At 45.6% G+C, this 27,683-nt stretch overlaps 1 long non-coding RNA gene across 1 annotated transcript; it reads right to left on the bottom strand.

Annotated features, from left to right (window-relative positions):
• Nucleotides 1–2,927: 2,927 nt before the first annotated feature.
• LOC111526753 lies at nucleotides 2,928–22,938 on the bottom strand. Its single transcript, XR_002726484.1, has 2 exons — nucleotides 22,702–22,938; nucleotides 2,928–3,668 (listed from the first exon to the last, which is right to left on the bottom strand). It is a non-coding gene; the product is annotated as an uncharacterized LOC111526753 (long non-coding RNA).
• Between the last annotated feature and the right edge of the window lie 4,745 nt (nucleotides 22,939–27,683).

A 27,683-nucleotide genomic window follows, 5' to 3' on the forward strand; every position in this document is an offset into this window, starting at 1 on the left:
GTGTCCACGAAGGCTGCCGTGCGTCCACGAAGGCTGCCGTGTGTCCACGAAGGCTGCCGTGCCGCCGCTCTTGCCTCTGGGTTTGTTATCAGGGTGGTGCTGGCTGGATTGTGTGAGCTGGGGGTGGTCCTTCACCTTGAGCTTTGTGAAGGGATGTGTGGGGCATGGGCGTCATTTCGTTCCTATCTTGGCAGGAGTCACAGCTGAGCCCGGAGGGCTGAGTTTCTTTATGGAAACCCTCCCCAACCCCGGATGCTTCCCAGCTGGGCCTCGGCCCACCGTGGCTGCGGCTCCGGCCTCCCCAGTGTCCTCCTGAAACTCCCTCGGAGTGTGTGGACGCCGACAGTGCCTCATCTGTCCGGACACCAGGGCCCTGTGTGTCCTGTCCCGAATCTCCGCAGCCTGCAGCCCTGCTCCCTGGCGCTGGAAGGCAGTTCAGGGCTGTCTTGCCCTTTCCTGGAGGTGGCTGTGGAAGGTCCCAAGTAAGTGTTCTCAGCCCTGCGGCCGGTCGGGCCCTTCCTCTGCTGTCTCAGGTAGGAACGGGAGGCAGGGAAGACCCAGGGTCTCCAAATGGCTGTTAGGTCCTGGGAGGGCCCAGTGCTGGGCTCACGAACCTGGCCTCTGGGGCATGGCCTTTCTCCGTGCGCTCTGGGCTGTCTCGAGTGGGAATGGTCCACTCTGTCTGAGCAACAGCATATGGTGCTTATCCAGGTGTGCACAGAGGCCGCGTGCTCCCTGGTAGGTGGTCCCAGGAGCCCCCGACTGTGTCAGGACGCAGAGGTGGATGTGGCTCCTGTCCCTAAACCAACTGAGGCTGCCAGCTCTACCCTCTTCCCTGTACAGTGGATCAGGGCACCTGCCTAATCCCTCCCACGTCATGGTCTGGAGAATGAGAGCACATCTGGTCATCATAGGCAGCTCAGTCTGCAGGTCGCCAGACAGCCCACAGCCAGCACCCAGGTTGAGGGGGCCCAGGGGGTCATGGTGGCTGACACAGGATACGCAGCATCTGCCTCAAAAGGTGACCCTGCCTCTGGGCTTGCCGAATCCGTGTGGGGCTGTTGAGACGCCCAGAGATTCCCCACAGAGCCCCGATCACAGATACATCGGCCAGCACCTTCCAACTCCTGGGCCCCACAGGCTGAGGGGGACAGCAGGCAGCCTGCAGCTACAGGACAGCCCCGGGTGAGGCTGGGCATCCACAAATCACCTGACAAAGGGTAGAAGTGACCCCGAGTGCAGGGTGGACACCAGGGTCCAGGGTCCTGCTAAGCCTGCTGTGTTTCCTTTGCAGAGACGTAAACACGATGACGCGCTGGGCTCAGTGGAAGGCTGCCGCCCTCCCATGTCCGAGACCACAAGACTCCAAAGGCCCCGTGTGTCCTCCGTGGGCTTGGGGAACTTGGCAGGGCTGCCCACTGGCTCCATCAGCACGAAGACTTCAGAATTACAAACTTTTGGAGAATTTCTCGAACTATGAGAACCACCGAGGTCCCTGTGCACGGCTCTGTGGATGTGAGTTGGTCCTGCGACAGGCAACAATGCGTTTGCAGGTGAGGGGAGGCCAGCAAGAGCAGGAGTGGCGTCAGTCAGTTCAATTACAAAACAGAATCATAGGACAAGATCCGGCAGGCCCTGTGTTTGCCAGTAGACACTCGCTCTCTTCCACAACCTGAGCAGGGGAGAGCCGAGGGGTGTGGAAAGGACCCCACCGCACTCACTCCCAGGCCCGGGGCCAGTTCCTCTTTCTGCTTCAGGAAAACATCCTTTTCCCCTGGAACCTAGTGTTTGATTCACCGACCTGCTGGGAAAGCAGCCTGGAGACGGCCGTCTTCCTAGCTGGGACACCAGGCACTCCAGGGCTTGTTTTCCTTCCTGTGGACGTCCTCATAGACATGACCTCACACTGGCTGTTTATCACAATGTAAGCTCTTCAGAAGAACAGTCTTCAGATGGGCATTTGTTATGAGCGACAGGGGAGGGAGCAAAGCCTCCTCCTCCAACCCATCTTTTCGCATCATTTTTCATCCGCGGAGAAACCCCAGCTATCCCCACCCTCAGGAAGGTAAGGACAGAAACTGAAGTCCTCATCATTCTGCCTCTGGTCTTCCTGTTAATAAAAAATAAGTCTGTGTTAATTAGATTTGCAAGATGAGTTTTCCACCCAGGCACTTTTCCCTGAATTATCTTCGTCCACACGAGCGATTCTTTCCAGGGCTGGAGCTCACGGCTGGGCTGTGGCCTGTGCCATCCCATGGAGGTTAGAAGGTGGGCAGAGATGTGCCCAGCTTCCTGCAAGACGTCTCATTATAATGCCACCCCAGGCAGTAATTTGATCTTTTTTTTTTCTTTTAAAAGATGAAATTCCCCTTTTATCCCTTTGGTTATAGCTCCTCTGCTTGTTAAACCTTAAGGAAAAGACTGAAATCTTTTGCCACTATTGTACTGTCAGTATGTGTTTCAAAAAGAAAAATAACGATATACCTATTGCATTAAAAATGTTCTGATCTGATTATAGCTACAAGCTAACAGATATGAAAGAATCTAGTGCTCTCCCCTATGACAATTATAAATGCTGCATTTTCCTTATTCCAGGAAATGTTACCAAAATTTGGGAACACTAAATTAATACAATTTGCCCAAAGGTGCTTATGTCTGTCTGGAGGACTGGATAAGTTCATTGCAGTGTAGATAATGCATATCATACAAATCGTGTTCAGAAACTCCTGCTAAAACTAGTCTCACTGTTTTGTGATCACATTATATGAAGGAGTAAATGCTGTATCAGAGATTCCAGGAATAAAACTTGATTATTAAAAGCACCCTACACAACCCCTCAGTGTCCAAGGGACATAAAGGCAATGTGAAGGGTACCTGTATCAACATAAATGTGATTTTCAGATAAGTAATTACAGCATAGTCCACAGTAATATCTGACATTTGTATTGCTTGAATATTTTTGTAATAAGGAAAAATAATTCAGTACAAATTTATGGTATTTTTACACTAGATTGAAATTAGCATTTTCTAAATATTTGAATTTTCCTATGGATTGATTTTATCCATTACCCTCTTCTAAAGTATTAATCCAGTGGATTTTCTAGGATCTGAATTTAGCAACAATTGTGTATGTATTTTCACTATGTAGAATCTTGTGTGCACCTGCAGTATATCAGGTCACTTTAGGCAGGCATGCAGTTACAGTATTAGTCACTATGGGGTTATTTGACGACCTCACCGATGCCGTAACGCAGGTTGGCCTGTGTCTGTTTTCAAGGAAAATGTGCGTGCTTCCTGACACTCGGCCTCATCAGCTCCGTGGGGGTCAGCCCTGCCAGGACCCCTGCTGCTGGCTTCATCCTTCTCTTTGGAAGAATTCTCTTTTTCCCAGTGGAACGCTCTGCTTTCAGCCACACTTCAGGCCACTGGAAACGCCAGCTCTCTCCGGCCCCACACAGGTCTTTGAGAATAAGGAAAGATGAGCATGGCCAAGTCGCCATCAGGTGAAGGACTGAGCCTTGGGTACCCTCCTTGGCCTTCCCTGGTGTCACTGTTCCGCAGGGAATGTTCCGGAGTGAGGAGGTCAGAGCAGCCAGTGCCTCCAGCAAGTGCAGCCAGGCGAGACACACTCACTGTTGTCATCACCATAAACTCAACAGTGCATAGTTCTAAATTTAAAAACAGAGAGTCTACTGTGGTTTGAATGTGTGACCCTTCAAGTTCATGTTGAAACTGAATCCCATTGTGGTGGCGTGAGGACATGGGGCCTCTGGGAAGCGAAGGGATGACTGCCTTGTGCAGGGGCTGGCAGGAGGCGATTAACGCTGCCACAGGCCCTCCCCCACCCTCCCGGTGAGGACCAGGCACCTGCCCCAAGGCCACCTTGGATATAGACAGCAGCCTTCACTGGATACCTGTCAGCGCCTTGATCTTGGACTCCCAGCCTTCAGCACTGTGAAAAATAAATTTCTATTGCTTATAAGTTAGTTTCTATTACTTGTGAATGACCCAGTCTGTAGTATTTTGTTACAGCAGCACAGAGGGACGGAGATACACTCATACTCATCTCAAGCTTAGCAACTGGACTGGTGCTCCTTCTCACTTCTTAGCCACCTTTCTCCCACCAGAGTCATCCTATTTCATCTCTGTATTTTACTTCTGTATGGAAGAGCCTGAAAACAGTGTCTTTGCTGACATGAACTACGTTATATTTCTTCATGAAAGTTAATATTCTCCACATTCCAAGCCAAGACTGAAAAAGTCACAATTGCCAGGCTTGGTGGTTCATGCCTGTAATCTCAGCCCTTTGGGATGCTGAGGCAAGAGGATCACTTAAGCCCAGATGTTCAACACCAGCCTGGGCGACATAGTGAGACTTTGTCTCTACAATTTTTTTTTTTCAATTAGCCGGGTGTGGTGGTGCACACTTGTAGTCCCAGCTAATCAGGGGGCTGAGGTGGAAGGATTATTTGAGCCCAGGAGGTCGAGGCTGCAGTGAGCCATGATTGTGTCACTGCACTCCAGCCTGGGTGAGAGTGAGACTTCATCCCCCCACCAAAAAAAAAAAAAAAAAAAAAAAAAAGCCAAAATATGAAGCCTGACAGATAGGAGAGTCATTGTTTAGGTCAGTAAATTAAAGCCCTAAATGCTTCCAGATGGAATAGAGTTTGATGAAGTGTCAAGGTTTACAGAAACAGGCCAAAGCCAGTCTGAGGAAATCTTATAAAAGTGACCACCGAGAAGCAGGGGAACAGGACCTCAGTTTGATTGTAAACAGTCGAAAAAGGGTGAGCCACCAATTCACCTTTCTGCTCCAATATCTCCTGTGCTTAAGACTCAAGTTTTTATGACCATTGGCTAGACAGGTCTGCATATGCTGCATATGTAAATTTCACTGCAAACTCAAATAAACTAAAATCAAAACCTACTGCTCTCCCCCTAGAACTTACATGCAAGACAGCAAGCAACAAAGACTCTGGTCACTCAATGTCACCATCATTTCCAAGCTGCTCTGGCTCTAGGAAACCCTCACTATGAGAGCCAACACTTAGCGAATCTCGTTAGATAAAATTCCAGCAATGTTTTCAGCCAGCCTCCCCATTTCACTCCTGCGTGAACTGCATTCAGGCCACACTCTCCGTGCTCAGTCTGTGCCTGGCCCCTAACACCAGCCTTTCTCCCGCCACAGGCTGACCAGAACCTCCCACGGCTTTCCTAAGCACAGTTCTGAAAGGCACCATACATTAAAAAAACAAAACTTCCTTCTTCTGCAGAACAAAAACCAACCTCATACCCTGGCCAATAAGACTTCCACAATTTATAAACAGATTCCTCAAGACATATTTTCCAAGAATATTTTCAATTTTCTGCACAGAAAACACTTTGACTCTTGCCCTTCATTATCAGTGACCAGAATGTTCAAGTGTTTGGCATTTGTTCACGTCTTCCCCTCTCACATCTTTCAAGTTTTAAAATTCCCGTGCACGATTCCAGGCCACGCCTGAAGGTGCTCCCCCTCCAAGCCGTCCCTGTGTCGTCTCCACCCTGGCTTCCTCCCTGACACCTGCCATGTGCTGACGCCCTTGCACTAGGCCCCAGTGTCTGCCTTCCTCCCCAGCGAGCCTCTGAACTCAAGAGCAGGGTGCAGGTCGCTTTTAGCAGGGGTCCTATCAGACACCTGAGCGCAGTTCACCTTGTAATTCATACCCCTGGGAACCCCTTGAAGGCCATGGGCACCTTCATCCAGGAATACTTACAGGGGAGTTTAGGGAGAAACTTTAGAAAGTACCTAAGGGAGCTCCATTTTGTTTTAAAGCCAGCTGGTCAGTTTGCAGGTGCGCAGCACAGCACTGTTTCGGTGACCGAGGCAGCGCTCATTTCCAGTGCCCTCGGAGTCTTGCTTTAGTTCCAAACCATATGCTTCATCAAGCTGTGAAATAAAAGGAAAAGAGAAGACACCCAAAACTTCTTAAACTAACAAAAATTTGAACTCAGAATATGTAAAGAATACCTACAAATCAATAAAAGATGAAATAAAAACTGATGCAAAGTGGCCAAGAATTGCAAACTGTCACTCCAGAGACCAAAATTCATGTGAATCATTAATAATCAGAAAATGTAAATGAAAACCTTGATGAGATGCCTTTTATATCTAATACTGCAACGCTCAAAGGTCTGCTGATGCCAGGCAGTGTTGAACAGACTGTGCGGAGGGGCAGCCCAGGTTGGTAAGCCAGCAGGATGCAGCCACCTCGGAGGCTGTTTGGAATTGCCTGGAAATGAGCGGAATGGGCCAGGCAGTGACCAGCAATGATCAATCCACACCTGGGCGTGAGCTCCGGCACGTTCTCTGCAGAGCGTGGCTGTCTCTTCTCAGACAGGATCCACCTCTGCCATGCTCTGGCCCAGAGAGGTGGTCTCTGGGGCCCATCACCTTAGCTTCTTGGCTGCTGGACCCCAGGCCCATTGGAAGGGAGGCCGGTGGTCGGAAAGCAGCCAGGGTGGAACGGTGTGGATGCTGCCCTACCCTACAGCCACATCCTTCCAATCACTTTGCTATTGGGATCAACACATACAAAAGGGGAACCTGGTTAAGTTCTCAGGTCACATCGACAGCACCTTTTGTTCTAGTATAAATAGTGTTGAGAACTGGATGGCACCTACTTAAAAAGGGGGACTGTTTATCTGAAGTTTAAATTTAGGTGGGCGTCCTGTATTTTTATTTGGTAAATCCAGCAATCCGGGCTGCTACCCGTTCTCTGAACTCCCAGAACAAATCATTTCTTACCTGGTGTTCTAGTCGCTTACACGAATTCTGTCACAAGCAAGCAATTTAAGTTGCATCTTTGACCATTACAGAGGCTGAGAAGATGAGTCTACGGGGACACAGTGCCTTCCTCAAGTTCTTTTTTTCTGCGCTTAGTCACTGTGCAGGGCAAAAACGCTTTGGAAGAGAGTGTGTGTTGAGCCCACCTTTCACAAAAGATAAACGGACACATAACTGATGGAAGAATCCATTTTTATAAAAATAATACAGGGCTTTAAAATCAAAGTGAAGGTTTGGAAACCCTCATTGTCGCTTGCAACTGAGAGTTTCAGCAAGAGACTGAAAGTATAATGTGGTATTTACATTTTGGGCTTGCTTGAGAGAAGTTAACAAAATAACCACAAATAAGAACCTATCACACCTCAGGGCTAATAATGGCTAATAGAATAAATGAAATATTATACTTAATATGGCAACAAGTACGGATGCATTTGAAAGTGCTGATATCATGCAGATGATGCTCTTGGACCACAATGGATTTAAATTGGAAATTAACAACAGAAGGAAATTTGAGAAATCCAAAAGTATTTATAAATTGAACAACACATTTCTAAATAATTCATGAGCCAAAAGAGAAATTACAAGGGAAATTAGAAAGTATGCTTTTCTAAATGACAATAAAATCAAAACATCAGAAGTTATGGGACAAAGCTAAAGCAGTGCCTAGAGGAAAATGTATAGCTTTAAATGCCTCTGTGAAAAGATAACGAAGATCTCAAGTCAATAATCTAAGCTTCTGCAGTGAAAATCTAGACAAAGAAAAGCAAATTAAACTGAAGGCAAGTCAATACAAGAAACAGTAAAGATTAAAGGAGAATTAATGAAATAGAAAAATAGAGAAAATTTGAGGGAACCAAAAGTTTGTACTTTGAAAAGATCAACAACATTGATAAGCCTTTAGCTTGAAGAAAAAAACAAGACAGGCCAGGCGTGGTGGCTCACGCCTGTAATCCCAGCACTTTAGGAGGCTGAGGCCAGCAGATCCTGAGGTGAGGAGTTCGAGACCAGCCTGACCAACATGGTGAAACCCTGTCTCTACTAAAAATACAAAAAAAACTAGCTGGGCCTGGTGGTGCACACCTGTAATCCCAGCTACTCAGGAGGCTGAGGCAGGAGAATCGCTTGAACCCAGGAGGCAGAGGTTGCAGTGAGCCGAGATTGTGCCACTGCGCTCCAGCCTGTGCAACAGGGCAAGACTCTGTCAAAAAAGAAAAAAAAAAAAGACAGAGAAAAGAAGACATAGATAGTGAAATTTATGAATGTAAGAGGAGACATTACCAGTGACTTCTCTGAAATTAAAAGTTACAAAAATATTCTCTGAACAACATTTTGGGAATAAATTCTACGACATCGATGTAGTTGTCAAATTCCTAGAAAGGAACAAATTAGCAAAATGACTCCAGATATAATACAAAATAGAAAATCTGAATAAATGTACGGCAAGTAAAGAAGTTGAATGAAGAATTAAAAATCTTCAGACAAAGAAAAATTCAGGCCCAGATGGTCTCACCCAGATAGCAATTTTTTAATCAAATATTTAAACATGTAATATCAATATCTCACAAACTCTGCCATTAAATAGAGGAGAAAAGAATGATTAACAACTCATTCTATGATTCAATGAGACGAGAGAGTGTGTGTTGGGCCCACCTTTCACAAAAGACAGATGGACATATAACTGCTGAACGAATTCATTGCATTTTTTAAAAAGTAATTAATACAAGGCTTTAAAATCAAATTAAAGGCTTGGAAATCCTCATTGTTGGTTGCAACTGAGAATTTTAGCAAGAGACTGAAAGTGTACTGTGCTCTTTACCTGTCTATCACCCTGATAGTAAAGCCAAAGGCATAGCAAGAAAGAAAATTACAGACCAATATCTCTCATATATAAATGGAAAAGCTCTTGACAAAATATTAGCAAACTAAAGCCACATCACATTACAACAAGGCTAAATACTATGATCAAGTGGGATTTGCTCCAGAGAAAAGAGGTTGGTTTAAGATTCAAAACTCAATGTAAAGCATCCTATTTGTACAAAAAGCACATGATCATTTCAATAGATGCAGAAAAAGCACCGAACAAAATGCAGTGCACTTTCATGGCAAAAGCCCTCCACAAACTAGGAATCTAATAAATCAAAAACTGATAAAGAAAATCTAAACACAATCCCCAAGCTGACACCTCGCTAAATGGAGGGGGATGAACCACTTCCCTCTGAGTTCAGGAAAAAGGCTAGGACATCTCCTCTCATTTCCTTTCCTACGTGGTACAGCCTGTGTGAACAGGGCAAAAAGGCGCCCAAATTGGAAGAAAGAAATACACTATTTGTATTTGTAGATATCAGAGTCCTGTACATAAAAAAATCCTGAGGAATCCACAGACAACTATTAAAACTAATTTTTAAAAGCACAGCAAGTTGACAGAATGTAAATTAATATGAAATCAATTGTATTTCTATATGCAAGCAATGAACAACCTGAAAAGGAAATTAGGAATGCAATTTTATTCACATCATCCAAAATTATAAAATACTTGGGAATAAATTTAACAAAAGTAGTGCAAGTCACGTGCACTGTAAATTAGAAAATGTTCCTGATAGGACTCCAGGACTGCCCAGGCCAGGCCAGTGTCACCACGTGGGTCTCTATGGGAGAAAGAGGGAGGTGGGAGAGCTACAGGAAGGAAGGCAAAGGGAAGGGCCACTGACTGAGGAAGTCACGTGCCTCTAGAACACGGGAAATGCCAGGAAAAAGACCTGCTTCTGAGGCCTATGGAAGGAACACAGCCCTGCCAGCACATTCATTTTAGCCTGGTGAGACCAGCTTTGGACTTCTGACTTCCAGAGCTGTGAGGTAATAAACGTGTGCTATCTTCAGCCATTAATTTTGTGGTAATTTCTTACATCAGCAATAGAAAGCTCATCAAGAAGACAATTCTCTCCAAATCGATATGGATCCAATGCCCTCTCCATCAGAATTCCACACGGCTTTTTAAAGAAATTGACAACCTTATCCTAATATTTATACGAAAATGAAAAATGCCAAGAATAATAAAATCAATTTTGAAAAAAATAGATAAAGGACTTTACCTTCCTGATTTTGAAGCACACTAGGAAGTGACAGCTCTCAGGACAGGTGGCACCAGTGTGAAGACACACGTGGAGACCAGGGAACAGACGAGAGTCCAGGAACAAATCCCAACATTTACTGTCAGTTGATTTTCTCAAAGGTGAGATTAAAAATTTGTCAAAACATATGAATACGCACTTTACCAAAGAAGATAAATGGATGGCTAATAAGCACATGCAAAGATGCTCAGTGTCATTCATCTTCAGGGAAATGCAAATTAAAACTACAATGAGATACCTTCTCACACGCACTAGCATGGTTAGAAACCTGGTTCATTGTAGGATGAACAATAATCACCATCCTTCACTTAAACCACACATAAAAGTAACCTTTTAAAGCTTAAAAAGGTAAATATTAGAGGAAAATTATTAAGTGCATAGAATACGTACCCAAACATCTTTATGGTATGAGGCTAGTGTAGATTTCCTAAATAAGACTCCCAAAAGCATAAAATTTAAAACTCATAAAGTTTAAACAGGTGACTACATCATGCCCCCAGGGAAAGAGCAGTATTCTCAACAGAGAAGGAACCAGGAGCGAGAGCAGGTGAATCCAAGGTGAATCAAATGAATGACCAGCTCTTTTGCTAACTTCCTGATTCATTAATTCTTATCTCACCACAGTATTTTTTTTTTTTTTTTTTTGAGGCGGAGTCTTGCTCTGTCGCCCGGGCTGGAGTGCAGTGGCCGGATCTCAGCTCACTGCAAGCTCCGCCTCCCGGGTTCACGCCATTCTCCTGCCTCAGCCTCCCGAGAAGCTGGGACTACAGGCGCCCGCCAACATGCCCGGCTAATTTTTTGTATTTTAGTAGAGACGGGGTTTCACCATGTTAGCCAGGATGGTCTCGATCTCCTGACCTTGTGATCCGCCCGTCTCGGCCTCCCAAAGTGCTGGGATTACAGGCTTGAGCCACCGCGCCCGGCCTCACCACAGTATTTCTTCCAGAAACTACTATCAATTCTCTTTCTTGCTATTGCCATTTTCCTTGAGGAATATTCAAACTATTTTCCTAAAAACTGTATTCTTAAAATTTCACTTTCAATTTCAGCACAGGCATCCTGCTGACCAATCTTCCCACCAGGAATGAGAACCCCTGGATGAAAGAAAAGGTGTCTTCCAGGCACTATCTCAGACTCGCCAGGTGGGGCCGCATTCTGGACAGAAGGGAAGCAGATTGAGGCAGGCCTGGCTTTTTGTGGGGTTCTCCCTTTCCAGGCATTTGCTAGTGTGGTGTTAGTTAGGGTTGGAGAGTTCAGAGAGCTGACCTTAAAGACATGGGTGACAGCCAAACCGTAGGCTGAGTTCTGAGCAAACACAGCTGTCCAGAAAAAACTGAGCATTCAGGTTTACTATATATAAACACACTGCTATAAAGATACTACCTGAGCCTGGGTAATTTATAAACAAGAGGTTTAATTGACTTACAGGTCCACATGGCTGCGGAGGCCTCAGGAAACTTACAACCATAGCTGAGGTGAAAGGGAAGCTGGCACCTTCCTCACAAGGTGGCAGGAGAGAAAGAAAGGGCGGGGAAGTGCCACACTACAGCCATCAGCTCTTATAAGAACTCACGCACGATCCTGAGAACAGCCTGGGAGAAACCGACCCCACGATCCAATCATCTCCCACCAGGTCCCTCCCTCGACATGTGGGGATTACAATTCAGGATGAGATTTGGGTGGAGACATGGAGCCAAAGCATATCACCAACATGGCAGGACCAGAGGGGCCCAGATTCTGAGAGGACAGAGCTTTCTCGGGTGGGTCTCGGAGCGTGTGCAGCTTTCTCCCTGAATGAAACATCTGCCGTTTGTAAGCGGCTCAGGCCTGGAAAACAAGAGACCATGGGGAGCTGCGGTTCAGAGGTCGCCAAACAGCCCCTTGGCTGGGGCTGGCCCATTTGCCTGCCCCTAGGCTGGGGACCATGAGCAGGAGTTCAGCTCCACTTCAGACCAGCAGAAACGAGAGCAGATCTGTGGGACCTGCCTCCTCCCCGACTGCGGCCAGGACACGGAAATGAATGCTTAGCCCAGGCGGTCAGCGTGCTCCAGCCTGGATTCTCTGCAGCCTCACACATCATGTCCAGCCTAGGCCAGAAAGTGCATGCTTAGCCGAGGGGATCAGCACGCTCTGCCCTAGACTCTCTGCAGACTCACACATCGTATCTGGCTGCAGCCAGAAAGGGAATGCTTAGCCAACGAGGTCAGCGTGCTCCGGCCTGGACTCTCTGCAGCATCACACATTGTAACTGGCTGCATTTGTTTGCTAGGGTTGCTGCGTAACAAAATATCACACACTGGGTGCCTTAAGCAGCGGAACTGTGTTCTCTAGTGATTCAGGAGGACACTCAGGAGGATGTTCGAGATGAAGGTGGGGGCAGAGTTGCGTTCTCCTGTGGCCTCTTCCATTCGTCGGTGGACAGCAGCCTTCCTGCTGTGTCCTCACACGGTCATCCTCTGTGTGGGGCTGTGTCCTCCTTTCCCCCGGACATAAGAAGTCACAAGACCCCCATCACCCTGGATCAGCCCACCTGAATGACCTCATTTTCACTTGATTATGTTTTCAAAGGCTCCATCTTCAAATAAGGTCACGTTCTCAATTACCGAGGGTCAGGTGTTAACTTATGAATTGGTGGTCACCATTCAATTCATAGCACAGCATTCAGTTAAAGATTACCAAGCAAACCAGGGAGAGGACAAGGCAAACTAAAAATCAAAGGAGAGTAGAGAGAGAAGCAATGGCAGGGGAGGCTCATCTAGAGCAGCCAGAAGCCGCTGCAGAGGGGAGGCACAGTGGAGGCTGCACATGGAGCCAGTGGGAGCTGGGGACAGGTGGGATCCCTGCCCCTTCTGAGTTGATGGGATGGAGGCGGGCAGGACACCCATGTCATGGCTGCAGATCCAGGCCTCCTGCTCCACAGAGCAGGCAGGATCCCCACCCCCGTGTGTGCAGCTGCAGCTACCCAAACCATGGCTGTGGACCCAGGCATCTCTGCACGCTTGGGGGCCCAAGAGTGCCTGCTCTGCCCTCACAGGCTCAGAAGTTCCTGCTTCTGCTGCCTGGCTGGCTTCTCACTGCTATTTTGGCGCCCACTCCAATCTCGGAGAAAAGTTAGGGCCGAGCCCACACACTGTCTCAGCCTGGCTGGGAGTCTACATGCTCCAGGCAGTGCTGACACACCAGCCCCTGCTGCCTCAGCCCACCTCCAGACTTTGGGCACCAAGGAGCTTAGGAGGGAAACTGAGGGGAAGCTGAGGGCAGCTCAGGGCTGGCCTGCATGCATCCTTGGCACCTACAGTCTGGGTGCCATGAAGCATGGCAGGAGGCAGACAGGTTCCCGGGCAGAGGGGACAGGTCTCTGGTGAGGCCTCACCTTCAGATCAGGGAGGCCCTGAAGGTTGGGGTCTTGCAAACCAAAGTGAAAACTTGTGGTGTCTTTTTTAGGCCTGCCCGTGGCTGCCCATGGATCATTTGGCATTCACTTCCTCCCCTCTGAGGCCCACAAAAGCTCTGGGCTCAACCAGAGCTGAGCAGACATCCGAATGACCAGCTACAGAGAGGAGCAACCCACTCCAGGGCCTCCTCTCTGCTAGGAGCTGGGGAGATGGTGGGTTGAGCTGCTGGAGAGAGGAGCTACCCACTCCAGGGGGCCTGCTCTGTGCCGAGAGCTGCGGACAATGGGATGACCAGCTGCAGAGAGGAGCTACCATCTGCTAGGAGCTGGACACTCATCGGGGCACCCTGGCTGTGGAAAGAAGCTATCCCCTTCTCTGAGCTGTTCTATCACTCAGTAAAGCTCCCCTTCATCCTGCTCACCCTCCACTTGCCTGCATACTTCATTCTTCCTGGTCACAGGACAAGAACTTGAGACCTACCGAGTGGCATGGCTAAAAAAGCTGTAATACAAAAGGGGCTGAAATACACCCCTTGCTCACCACATTGCAGGCAAAGAGAAGGAGAGAAGAGCTGCGGCCCTGTGGGGAGCCCAGACCTTGGAGCTCCCCAAGCCAAGGCTGTGACTCCCTCTTCGAAGCCCTGCAGTTCTTGGTGTCTTCAGGCCTCCAGGTGCCACTGCATTCCCCAGTGCCGGCCATGGAAGCTGCTTGTGGTGTGCCTAGTCAAGCCACAACCTTGCAGAGAGTTAGCACCCATGCTGGCACCTGGAGCTACCTGCCCGGCTGCAGCAACTGGCATGTCAACTGCACACTGGCTGGACCCCACACTTGCTCATGCACCCCTTGCCGCTCCGTGCCCTTAGCAGGCATGGGACCCAGGCTAGTTGTGTGAGTGGAACACAGCCTGCTAGGCCAAGTGCGGAGAACCAGCCCAGTGGGCTTGAGCACAACTCAGGCAAAGGTGCCACCAGCCACAGAGATTTCTGGCCCAAAAATGCCACACCAAAGACCCTGTAAGAAAAGGACAAGAGAAGCTGATCAGGGAGCACCAGTCTCTGTGGTGAAGAGACGCAGATTACAATGAAGGTGTCCTCCAAGAAGACCAGCCATGAGGTGGAGAAGCCAATCAGACATAAACTATCTTTTTCAAAAAATGCAACAAATGGAAGTTGTATAACTGGAAAATAAAATAATTGGAGCTAAGCACTAAATGCGTGAGTATTAGAAGTGATTGAAATAGTCAACTGGAAGGCACATACAGCAGAAAATATTAGGTTGGTCCAAAAGTAATTGTGCTTTTGGACCGTGAATTTTAAATCATTACAACAGGTTCAAACACATCTTCGTGAATCAAAATAGGAACCATTACAGTCAGCACAATTTTTGCCAATGAGAAATAAGTTTGTTTATTCCCATAGCACAAAAATCCACGCTTCGGGATTTGACAAACTCTCGGAAAGCATTTCCTGCATCCTGTTGGGTGTGGAAGTGTTTTCCCTGCAAGAAGTTGTCAAGATGGTTGAAGAAGTGGTAGTTGGCTGGCAAGGGGTCAGGTGAATATGGCGGATGAGGCAAAATTTGTAGTCGAATTCATTCAGCTTTTGAAGTGTTGGTTGTGAGACGTGTGATCAGGCATTGTCAGGGAGAAGAACTGGACCCTTTTTATTGACCAACGCCAGCAGCAGGCACTGCAGTTTCTGGTGCATCTCATTGACTTTCTGAGCACACGTCTCGGGTATAATGGGTCCACTGGGACTCAGAACCGTGGTGGATCAGACCAGCAGCAGACCACCAGACAGGGACCAGGACCTTTTTGCTGGTGCAAGTTTGGCTTTGGGAAGTGCTTTGGAGGTTCTTCTCAGTCCAGCCACTGAGCTGGTCATCACGGGTTGTCATATAAAATCCACTTTTCATCACACGTCACAGTCTGATGGAGAAATGGTTTGTTGTTGTGTAGAATGAGAACACACTTCAAAATGACCATTTTTAAAAAAATTTTCACTCAGCTCGTGAGGCACCCACTTATCAAGCTTTTCACCTTTACAATTTGCTTCAAATGCTAAACGACTGTAGAATGGCCGACGTTGAGTTCTTCGGCAGCTTCTCATGTCATTGTAAGAGGATCAGTTGCTCTCAATTGGTCATTGTCAACTTCCGATGGCCGGCCACTATGCTCCTCATCTTCAAGGCTCTCATCTTTTTTGCAAAACTTCTGGAACCACCACTGCGCTGTGCGTTCGCTGGCAGCTCTGGGGCCAAATGTATTGCTGATGTTGCGAGTTGTCTCAGCTGCTTTATGATCCATTTTGAACCTGAATAAGAAAATTACTTAAATTTGCTTTTTTCCTAACATCATTTCCATAGTCTAAAATAAACATAAAATAAACAGCAAGTAATAAGTCATTAACAAAAAAACATAAAGTGAGAAATGTTCATTAAAATGATATAGAGCATAACCACATGTATTTTAAAATGTTTTCCAATGGCAAATGGCAAATTCCGACAACGCAAACAGTGCAATTACTTTTGCACTCACAGGCTGAACACAGAAGAAAAGAGGATGGAAAACATTTTAGGAAATAAAAATAATGGCAGTAAAGAGGATACCAGCACAGAGGTGAAACCAGGCACTACTCCAAGAAGACACAGTGTCGAGAGACCATTCATCCCTGAAAACAGGTTTGAACTTTCTTCTGAGTTCTTTGCAATTTGACTTTTATTATTGCCAACCTAAAAAAGAGACAGAAAGAGAAAGACCATCTAAAGAAAAAATATTTGTTTGGGAATTGTGCATTGCAATGGGAGTCAGTGAATACATTCAGGGAGGTCAGGAAGACAAGAGTTCTTAAAGAAAACGTAAGTTGTTTGGAGACAAATTATCGTTGGCTACAAGGGCCAATAGCAAGGGTGGTGCCTGTGTGAGGCTGGACAGGCAGGTGCTGGGCAGACGTCCTCCCAGAGGTGCTTTCTGACTGAGGCCACTGGGGCTTTCGTGCATGGATGTCATGTCTGCAGTCTTTAGGTCTTGTTGTCAGGCGTTCGTGCAGCAAAGCCCTCCCTCCAAGGCCTTCCCCAGCTCGGCTCATCCAGGTTTTAACATAAGCGACTCCACTTTCATTCTGACAACTTTCACCATATTTGAAAAAAAAAGTGTAGAAAATAGGTAACATTTGTCAGGCTATTTCACTGCTAGTCAAGACTTCTGGTTTAAGCCCTGACCCCGTCCGTCCGCACGTTGGAGAAGCTGTAGAAATGGTGCTCGCCTGGGAGTCACAGGGAGGAGCCCAGCTGTCGTTGTCTTTCACTGATTGCTTAATTTTTGTTATTTTTAATTTTTTGTCCCATGAATGGAAGGGCTGGACTATCTTACAGCTTTTAAATTCTTTGACATTACAAAGTGTTGCGAATCGATTATATCACACGTTGTATATTTTATCCTCTCTGACCTGAAACTACAAAAGAGTATGCTTATTTGCATAATGTATGTGTTTAAATTAACAGATGTTTCCATTATATACATTATTTTTTTCTAAATCAGTATTTTTCCATCTTAGTAGCAACATTTTAACTCCAGTAACAAAAGTTTAAGTTTTGAGAACTTGATACAAAAGAAAAGATGCAGGCTATTAAATTTATAATTCATTACATACATTGTCAAATTTAAAAGTGAGCAACTGGTATTTTTTCAATACAGTGTAATTCAGTGTAGGATAATTACAAAATTTGTTATTTTGTAGCTAAATAGTAGGAGAGTTAATGTTCTCCATTTATATGTGGAAATGTTAGCAGGATTTATGTATTTCTAATTATCTACTGATAAATCTTTAGAGTACGCTGCATCTCCAGGGAAATTCATTTGTATCTACTCTCCTATTACAAACACCTTGACAAAGGCCACTTAACACATTTCAAGAAACACAAATGTATTTTTATGGAAAAACCCTCTTTGTGACCTTCTTTTCAGAAGAGTCTACTTTTGAGAATAATTACTCACTTACCAGTGAGAGGATTTAAACTTTAAAAGCGGAAACACTCGAAGATTTAGCATTTGCAAAGCCCGTAAGAGAATGCAGACATTCTGGTGAATCCAATCTCTGGCTGGTCACGCACGTGGAGCTTCCAGTTGCAAATGGGCAAGTGAGTAAGTGTAAGGGGGGTGTGCGGCCCTCCAGATTAGTGGAGAAGACGCTGTCTCAAGGGAAGAGACAGTGGAGAGGCTCGGTGCTCCAGGCAGGCCCGGCGACTTGGAAGCTGAGTGGGGCTGGGCTCCGAGGCGTGTGACAGACGCTGAGGCCAGGCCTTTGGCACGTACTGAACCAAGTGAGGTCTGCGGCCGGAAAGGCAGGAAACAAATCACAGGGAAGGAAAGGCCTGGCCACCTGTTCCTGTCCCAGGGCCCACGTGTGGAGCTGTCAAATGAGGCCCTATAGGTTATTTTGCCTTTGTGGGAGGGGAACCATCTGGAAAACCTTGTTTTTGGCTTATTGCTCAAAAAAGTTGGTGCTTTAGACAAAATGGATCAGCTGCCAGTGGGAACCAGCTGTCTCGTAGAATTCAGACAGCTTTGCTGTCCTGGAGACGGGAAATCTGAAGTGGGCGTTCTATGGTTTTTCACAGCAGGAGGCATTTTATTTGGGTCGATTCCATGTTGTTCAAGAACATCCTGTGCTCTGGTTTTCGCAGCTAGAAGAAAAGGAAACACAGCAAGCAAACAGCTCGTTTCCACGGCTGCTGAAGAGGAATAGACCCGACAGTCAGACGGGGGCTTCTCCCCGGAAGCCCCTGGATGGTCTGCGGTGCTGATAGCCACGTGCTATTAAACAGAATTTACTGATTCACAGCTCCGCAGCTCCTATGACAAATTGCAGTGAGGCTCTGAATGTGTGGAGATACTCACAGCAGGAGGAAGAACGGTGTGGAAAAAACACACCTGACGCTTGCCACCGACTGGCCAAGAGAACGCGGGACCAGGCACCAGGTCACCTGGCACACACGCAGGCTCCACACACAAGGGACACACTCGGTGTCGACCAGGGGAGGCGGAGGGGCAGGGGGCTCACCAACTGTCACTAATGGCACCCATAGGGGCACCAGGACCTCCATGGCCCAGACATGTGGAGTCAGGAGCTGCAGCAGGTGGACCTGGAACCTGATTTCACAAGGAATGACCCACAGAGCCTGTCCTGGGGGCCCTGGGAGGAGCTGGCATGGATGGGAATGATGGGCCAGGGTCACCAGCTCGTTCCTAACCCCGAACAGCCTGTCCCACCGGGCCCCAGGGCTCTGTCTGAAGGAGTCTGACCAAACAGTGAAAGCCCTTGATAAAAGAAAAACTTCAGGCAAATGACATTGGACGGAGTTTAACTGAGCAGTGATCGGGCAGCCTTCCCAGCCAGAGGAGGCTCAGAGACTCCCGCGCAGTTGCGTGGGGGAGGAAGATTCATGCACAGGGAAAGGAAAGTCACAGAAACGGATGTGAGGGACAGAGACGGCTGGATGGGTTACAGCCTGCATTTGCCTTATTTTAACAGGGTTCAAACAACTGGCTATGTCTGAGTGGCCAAATCTCGGTGATTGACGCAAGTGCAGGCTACAGTCTGTGTATAATTCCACTTAGGTTATAGCTCACACCGAACTTAAAATATGTAAAGCTTTAGGGCACACTTGATTTGACAACCAGGAGAGGGGCCCCCCAGCACTCCCCCAAGCCCTTGGGGACAGGCCTCAGGTGCCCTCCCTGCTCCCTCACTGGGCCTGACTCTGAGGCAGTCCTGGCGACTGCATCCTGCACTGTGCTGCCGGCTCCTGGCTGCTCTCTTCCCACCTGGATGACTTTGAACAGCCACGCATCCCTACCTCTACCCAGGCATCCCAGGAAACGAGCAGCCCAGCAGCTGTGGGAAACACCAGCCCCAGCAACCTTCCTTGAAAGCTCTGCAGGGGCCGGCTGCTGTAGCGGGCACTTCAGTCTGGTAAATCAACACTACGCTGCGTGGAACGTGGGCATGGCTGCCACTCTGTCCAGGATTCAATGCAGCGGCACTCTAGCTTCTCCACTGTTAGGAAAGAGGTGCCTGGAGTAAGAAAAACCATTCCTTTTTTTTTTAAAGGAACCAAGGGTCATGGGCTCCCCTTGGAAGCAGCTTGAGGCTCTCCACAGCTGACAGTGGCAGCTGCACCCCCAGGAAGCTGCGCTCACCTGTGAGTTGGGTGGGGCACGTCTAGAATGGGGCCCTGGAAACTGGCTGCTGAGGTGACAGCCCCACACTGCCCCTGAGGTTGTGCACCTGGGTGAGTGAGCCAGGCCCCCTGCAGCTGCCTGCACCCATCCAGCTGTTTCTGGCTCCTTCTCACCCAACGAGTTGGTATTGAACCCAGATCAGTTATGAGCTGGAGGGAGGCGGAGGCCTTGACTGTTCCTACAGAGCCCAGCTATGAAGTAATTCTCAAAATCCAACTATTTTAATGTTTGAGTGTATTTGAATGTGTTTAATTGGTTCAAAATTTAAAATAAAAAATAAATAAATAACTAAAATCCCACTTGTCCACTTGTTCACCCAGCAACAGAACTCCCTGTCTGAAGTTAATTGCTTCTTCTGTGTCTTCTAGATGATCCCAGAAACAGTCTGTCCATATGCAACAAATAACAGCAAACAGCCTCCATGTATGTATGTACACGTGCCTCTGCACACACACAGCGCGCAGGGCCCGCTACATGTGTGTGTGTACATATATATTTCCCTGTTTATAGACAGGAAGGTGCCTCTGCACACACACAGCGCGCAGGGCCCACTACACGTCCTGCATATGACACCTGTGGTATGTTACACACTGTGTGCTACACGCTATGTGATCAGCGTATTGTTGAAACTGGAGAATTCCCTGAATTCCCCTCGAAAGATGCACAACAACAGGAGTGTGGCTCACCGGTTTGGCCGCCCTGCAGCTCAAACCCCTAGCAGGAGCATGCAGAGGGGCAGGGGCAGAAGCTGGGGCAAGAACTTTGGGCTCTTGGCCCTGCAGTAGTGTCTAGAGGTGTGTGCGTGCAACCCCCGTGTCACAGAGCTCTCTCAGTTTGGCTGCCTGCAGGTGGCTTCAGTGTTAACCAGCTCAACGAACCTTCTGCCTTATCACAAGGGCAGAGAGCCAGTGTGACAGCCTTCTGCATCCCAAGCTCTTGTGCAGCGTCCTGGAAGAATCGAATCACAAGCGGACTCCAAGGATGAGTGCAGGGTTCTATTGAGCGGTGAAGGTGGCTCTCAGCAGATAGATGGGGAGCTGGAAGGTGGAGGGGCGGGGGAGATCATCTTCCCCTGGGGTCTGGCTGTTGTTAGTGAACTCCTCTTGGTGTTCAGGCCCCTCTTCCCTCTTTCTCTGCCGGGCCACAGTGTTGCTCTCTGCTGCTCTCCACCACTCTCTGCCGCTCTCCGCAGCTCTCTGCCCCTCTCCACTCCTCTCGACATTCAGCGGTTTGTGCGTTTGCCCGCTAAGGTCTCGGGTTTATATGGGCACGGGATGGGGGTGTGGCAGGCCAGAGTGGTCTTGGAAATGCAACATTCAGGTGGGAAAACAGGAGTGCCTGCTCTCACTTAGGCCCGTGGGCACAGGCCCGAGGCGGAGCCCTCACAGTGCGCCTGCTCTTCTCCACCTGCCCTTTCCTGCCCCTCCTGTATCATCGTGACCTACGTGGTGCACTGTCTATGATATGTTGCTTATAACATATTATTTATATCCCCTGAATGTTTTCCAACTTTAATCCTTATATACACAAAAACATATGATGCACACAATCTAAAATCAGGTGTTTTTTTAATCGCTTAACCATGTATCTTGAAGATTATGCCTTACTAGTGTAGAGTTTATCATTCTTTTGAAAAGAAATGTTATTTTCCATTAAGCAGGTATGGCCTTGTTTATTTAAGCAATGCCTTATTGAATCACTCATAAGGTATTTCGGTATTTTATTTTTTAATACATCAATGGGTGTACTTCATACATATGTGATAACATATATCTAATAAAATTTAAGACATTAAATTATCAGGTCAAAAGAGTATGAGTGTTTTATCTTTTGTGTCTAATTTTCAGTTGCCTTTTATGAATGTTAAGCTGGTTTGCAATGCTGCCAGCAGTGTGGAAGACAGCACATGTCTTTCCAATTCTTAGCCATCCAATTATTCCTAATCCTAGAGGCAGAAATCAAAGTCATCATTTATGATTTCAATTTTTTCTTATTCTTAATTAAGCATCCTTTAGCGCATCTGTACTGTTTATTGTCTCATCTTTTGGCCATTTTTTCAGTTGGATTATTGGTGTTTTTATTACAGAATTGTAGAATCCATTTAACCATGAAAAAATGTGCTTTATGATAGCAACGAATTTCATGATTTGTCCATTTCCTTGGAACCTGTCACTTTTAAAATACTAATCCAATTATAAATTTTAATTGTTCTACTTATATTAATACTTGGAAGCATTTCTCATGCTGAAACCGTAAGAAAACATCTTCATGTTTTTTTGGTGCTTATATACTTTTCGATTTTACATTTAGATATTTGATTCGAAAACAGTTTATTACGGTATAAACTGTGAGAAAATGATTTAACTACCCTTTTGTTAAAACCACAACCATATTCTTTGCTGCAGATTACAGGGTTCATTAATACCATGCTTTTTCTTTAAGTTCGAAATTCCAACTCGGAAGTATTCAGGGCCAGGGTTTATTTTTCTTGTCCCCGCAATGCAAACATTTGTGTTATTCCACTGCATAAAGCACTGATAATTAAAGAGAAAGCTTTTGAAACCTAAAGGGATTTATTTTGCTATTTACTAATTTTTATAAATTATTTAGTTGGATAGGATTGTTTCTAAGTTTTAGGTAAAAATTTTAAAAATAAAATAAAATACAGTTAAAATGCTTTGGTTCCTAACCCTCATTTTCCAGGGAAAGGATCATCGCTCCTTGGAAAAAATGGCTGATTCTATTTCTGGTGAAGACAGGCACAAAGTGAGCCACAGCATCATGTTATGCCAGGAAAAAACAAAACAACAAAACAACACAACACAAAACAAGAAAAACCTCAAAGACAACTCTTCTTCAAAGCCATGGGATATGTCTGAGAATAGTCACAGCGGCAGAAGAGGAAACTAGCAAGTCCCACAGAGTACAATGAACAACGGTGTTATCCACACTCACAATGGATGCCGGAGAGCAGCAGGGATGACCCGTGAGATACTCCACACATCAGGGCAGGTTAATTTCACACGCATGAGTTGAGCAGGGAAGCCAGACTTAAGACTGAACGCTGTATATGGTCCCATTTGCATAAAAAACAAAACAGGCAGAACTAACCTGTGTCGTTCCACGGCCGGGTAGTGACTGTGCTGCTGGACGGACGGCAGGAGCCGCAGGAAGGATATCCTCGCTGTGGGCCCCACTCCTGGCCCACAAATGTGCTCAGTTTGCAAAAATCCACGGAGCTGGAAACTTGTGACACGTGCACCCTTCTGTGTGATGTTTTCTCTCATCAAAACTTTCTCGAGAACACGCAGGATAGAACATGAACAGCTTCCCCTGGAAAAGAATGGGACTGTTTTAACATCAAGAATGAAGATAACCTTGAGGGACTCTAAACACATCTATGGTTTAAATTCCATGAATTATTAATAATTCTCAACAACACCTAAAATCAAAGGAATCCGTGATCACTTTTGGGAGATAACAGAGGAAAAAACCTCGTAATTTTGAAAATGGAAAGAAGGCAAATGCATTGATCCTGCCTTTGGTATAAAAACTGTACCTCAGGGCGAGGAAAGAGTCGACAAGGGGAAGTTTCTCTCCATGGAAATATTGCAGCTAATAAATAAGAAAACCATGGTAACATTAAAATACTACAAATGTGCTACCCACATGCATTAATGTACCTGTGTGGTGATTATCAAGGCTGCTTACATTAAAGCATGAGACACACTGGATACTCCATTGTTCCACAGTGGGGAGGTCCCGGCACAACTGCCCTCAAAGTCCAAGGAAGCTGAGAGGCCAGAGAAAGACGCCAGCAAACCTGGTTTGTCAGAAAGAAACATTTAGTAGGAACTTAGGGACAGAAGCCGTGTCTGCAGCCAGACAAGATGGTGGATCCCTGCCCATAATCCCCAGGCCCAGGGCCTATGAGCCAGGGCGAAGGGCTGGTTCAAAAGCATGGGTGGGACAACTGAAGTGCAACAACATCAAGGTTGTCCGGACCCAAGGGCACGATTTACAGCAGATAGTTACTCACACGCAAGGAACAAGAGTGTTACCAGCCACGGGTTCCTATGCTCCCATGCAACAGAGGGGTCACGAGGTCACAGGTTCTTACATTCCCATGCAACAGAGGGGTCACGAGGCCACAGGTTCCTATGCTCCCATGCAACAGAGGGGTCACGAGGCCACAGGTTCTTACACTCCCATGCAACTGAGGGGTCACGAGGCCATGCACGTTCCCCAGAGGAGGCTTTGTCAGGAGTCTGTGCTTGAATACGAGGGGGCAGCACTGGAGAGAGAGGTCTCGGGGGGCTCCCTGAGGGCAGGTCTTTTTGGTGTGTTAGGAAGGATGTCAGGGATAAGCATGAGGCATGCGAACATCACTACGTGCGTGGGACGGAGATGGGGGTGCATGGGCACAGTGAAAAATCAGTCTGATACAGACATTGTGCATGATAAATAACACCTAAGCCCCTCCTGGGTGGGGATTTTAACCTTTTAAAGAGGCAAGAGGTAAAGCTCAGCCATTCTTCTGGTCTCGTGCACACAGCAGTGATAGACGTGGCTCCCTCGAGTGAGGTTTCCAGCAGAACCCTGGGTAGCTGGGTTTCTCCGGGTCTGCGGAGCCAGTGGGGGTGGTGACGCAAGGGCAGGTGCTTAGCTGATGTGCACGGAAAGATGCACCAGTGGGAATGGGCCAGGTTCCTAGGGGGGCCAACTTTACTCTGTCGCAAGATAAACTGGAAATCTTAGAGGACTTCCTGGAATTGGAGTTAATCAAAAGTCAACATGGTGGGTGTCATCCCAGGTGGAGCTGCTTCAGCCTCCACGTCTGCCCTTCCTGACAGGTGCACACAAGATCACAAGAAATACTCTTGCCAAAAACATCAGCCATGAATTCAGTGAAGCATCTTGATCTATCCATTTACTGGAATTATGGAGAACAGAAAAAGAAAAAAAAACTTAGAAAAAAAACAACATGAGGACTGTATCACTAAAGTAGCTAATAGGACGTCTACATAACAAAAATCCAGTTTCTTCAATAGCAGCAAAAAAATTGTGAAAAAAAAAATTGAAAAAAAGAAATGAAGGAGGAATTCCTAGAGCAGCAGGGCCTTCAGGGGCATTTTAATTAATAATAATTCGTGTAATGTGTTTGAATTGTTTCAACTGCACAAACCGTTTAATTTTTTTTTTTTGAGACAGTCTCACGCTGTCACCCAGGCTGGAGTGCGGTGGCGCGATCTCAGCTCACTGCAACCTCCACCTCCCACGTGCAAGTGATTCTCCTGCCTCAACCTCCCGAGTAGCTGGGACTACAGGTGCCGCCATCATGCCCAGGTAATTTTTGTATTTTTAGTAGAGACGGGGTTTCGCCATGTTGGCCAGGATGGTCTCGATCTCTTGACCTTGTGATCCGCCCACATTGGCCTCCCAAAGTGCTGGGATTACAGGTGTGAGCCACCACACCTGGCCTTAAAATGCATTTTAAATTCATTAGAATGATTATAGAAATGTGAAGAGTGGTTGAATATTTGATGATATTAAGAGATTACTGTGGATTAATTTCCAGTTTGATAATAAATTGTCACTATGTTTAAAGGTGTTGGTGTGTCTTTTAAAGATACATGCAGAAATATTTAGAAATATGTGCAGAAATATACACTGGAATTACGAACACAATGGAATAAGGAAACACACAAGGATATTCACTGGCACATAATTTGATCAGGTGAAAAGGTGGAAAAAATATAAGTATCCAGATAGTACAAAATGGACAAAAGAACTGATGCAGTGATAGAAAGAAGGCTAGACCTAGCCCAAGGCATCAGATGAGGTCATCTTGGGGAAGGGGAGAGAGTGAGAAATAGAGGAAGTGAGACGGGCTCTGAGCCGATCAATGCCCAAGACAGGTCATGGGTAAATTAGAGTTAATTATGCTATAATCTCCCCTAGGTATGTATTTGAAATTTTCCATAATAAGCAGTTACATAATAAGCAGTTACATAAAAGTGTAAGAATAAAATAATTTTATTCAAATAAGGATTAGGAGCTCCAATCTCTCATCTGAAACAATTGAAAAAATCTAAAAGACCATTTCAACTAGAAGAGAATTTGACCCCCAGGAAAAGGGTCAATGTCTACAAGCAATGTAAGGAAAAGTCAGCAACAAAACAAGACGTTGCTGGACTGAAGTATTTTTTTTTTTAAAAAGTGTGAAAATTTTGTTTTTTTAAAGGCAAAACAAAACAGTAATCATAGTTCAACATTATTTATGAACATAGATACAAAAAGTTTAAATAAAATAAATAAGTCATATGTAGCTGTGTACAAAGAAACATAAATCCATCTTGAGTAATTAACACTTATCTCAGGAATACAAAGATTATTCAAGAGCTAAACAACCTATCACTTACCTTCTTCATTATCTTAACAAATTGAAAGGGTGAAAAATAAAAACCATTTCAACAGAGAAAAAATTTGATGCAATTCAACCAATCAATTACAATACAAATATCTACAAAACAATACTAGAAGAGATTTCTCAAATTTGATTTTCTTTAAAAAGTATCTACCACAACCTTGTATCAATCCTTTAAAAGTGAAAAATTACCTGCATTTCCACTTAAGGCAAGACTAAAAATGTCTTTTCTATAAATTTTCATAAATTTCACACTTTTACTGCAGGTGTTAGCGAGTGAAATGAAGCAAGTCAACGGGAATATGGGGGAAATATTCATTATTTGTGAACACAGTGGTTCTCTACATAGAAAATGCAAGTTAAAAATACACTATAGAAATTGCATATCTAGCTAGATTTTAGTTTGGGAAGTTATTTGCAATTTGTAATACAGCGTTAGTATCAGGATTACATAAAGGTCATCTACTTATCAAATACATGGAGACAAATGAGAACAAAAGGAAACAGACTAAGAATGGGTAGTTCACTCAGGAGAAAATAACCAAACAGATAATGAGTTTATGAAAAAAAATCAGCATCACTGTTAATTAAGAATACAGACATCAAAGATATAATTTCTTAGTTATTTGCTTTAAAAAAATTACAGATACAAACAAGTTATCATGGATGTAGAGAAAAGGAAACTCTTATAAACAAGGTGTTAGAGTAGATATTTATACAACCAGGTTGAAGAGCCATTTTACAGTGTCCATTAAAATGTCAGTGTGCATCTGCTATAACATAGCAATTTCAGCTTTGAGAATATATCTTAGAGTATCACTAATTATTTATATAAGGAAATATATTCAGAATGTTCACTGCAGCATTATTTGTTGGTGGAAAAGAAGAAGAAATTTACATATCCAAATAGTAAGAAATGGACAGACTGTTTTCTGAGAAGCTTGATGAGCCATTGGGGCAGATCTGACCATTATGTGCAAAAATTTGTGCTTCAAAATGATTAGAAAATTGATAAGCCCTTAGGCAAATCGATTAACAAATCCAAATTTCCAAAAAAATAAGTCATTATGTAAAAGGAGACACCAATAGAGATGCTAGAGATATTAAAATTATATGGAATGTGATAAATAGCAATGTAGATGAAATCATCAAATTCATTGAAAATTAACAAAGGTGATGAACAAAAGATATAAAATCAGTATAGCCTGAAATATGAATTTGTTAATTAAAACCTTCCTACAAAGAAAACTCCATCCAGATGGCTGTGAGTTCTGATTTCTAGACCCCTTCAGTACATAGAGAGGAAAAGCCTGCTGCAGGCTGTTTATCTGAGGACAGGGATCCACGCCCCGTGGGGTGCACCTGTGCCTAGTGATAAAACTGTCACACGACGAGGACCTGTGGCCCTGGGCAGCGTGGGTCTTGTTAGACACACGCTCATGATGACAGAACATGTGGGAAATTATTTGACAGTCAGTAAAACTCTGCAAATCCTGTGTTGAGATGTTCAGGGAACAGTCTATAGACTATGACTGGAAAGATAAGAGAAAGAACATTGAAGGGAAACCGCCGCTCCGGCACCTCCATACCAACTTACTGTGTTCTTCCTGCATGTTTCATGTGCGGTTAGTGAAGCCTTTTTTTTTTTTTTTTGCGGGGGAGGTGG

The sequence above is a fragment of the Piliocolobus tephrosceles genome, chromosome 15, assembly GCF_002776525.5.
Source record: "Piliocolobus tephrosceles isolate RC106 chromosome 15, ASM277652v3, whole genome shotgun sequence".
NCBI lineage: Eukaryota > Metazoa > Chordata > Mammalia > Primates > Cercopithecidae > Piliocolobus > Piliocolobus tephrosceles.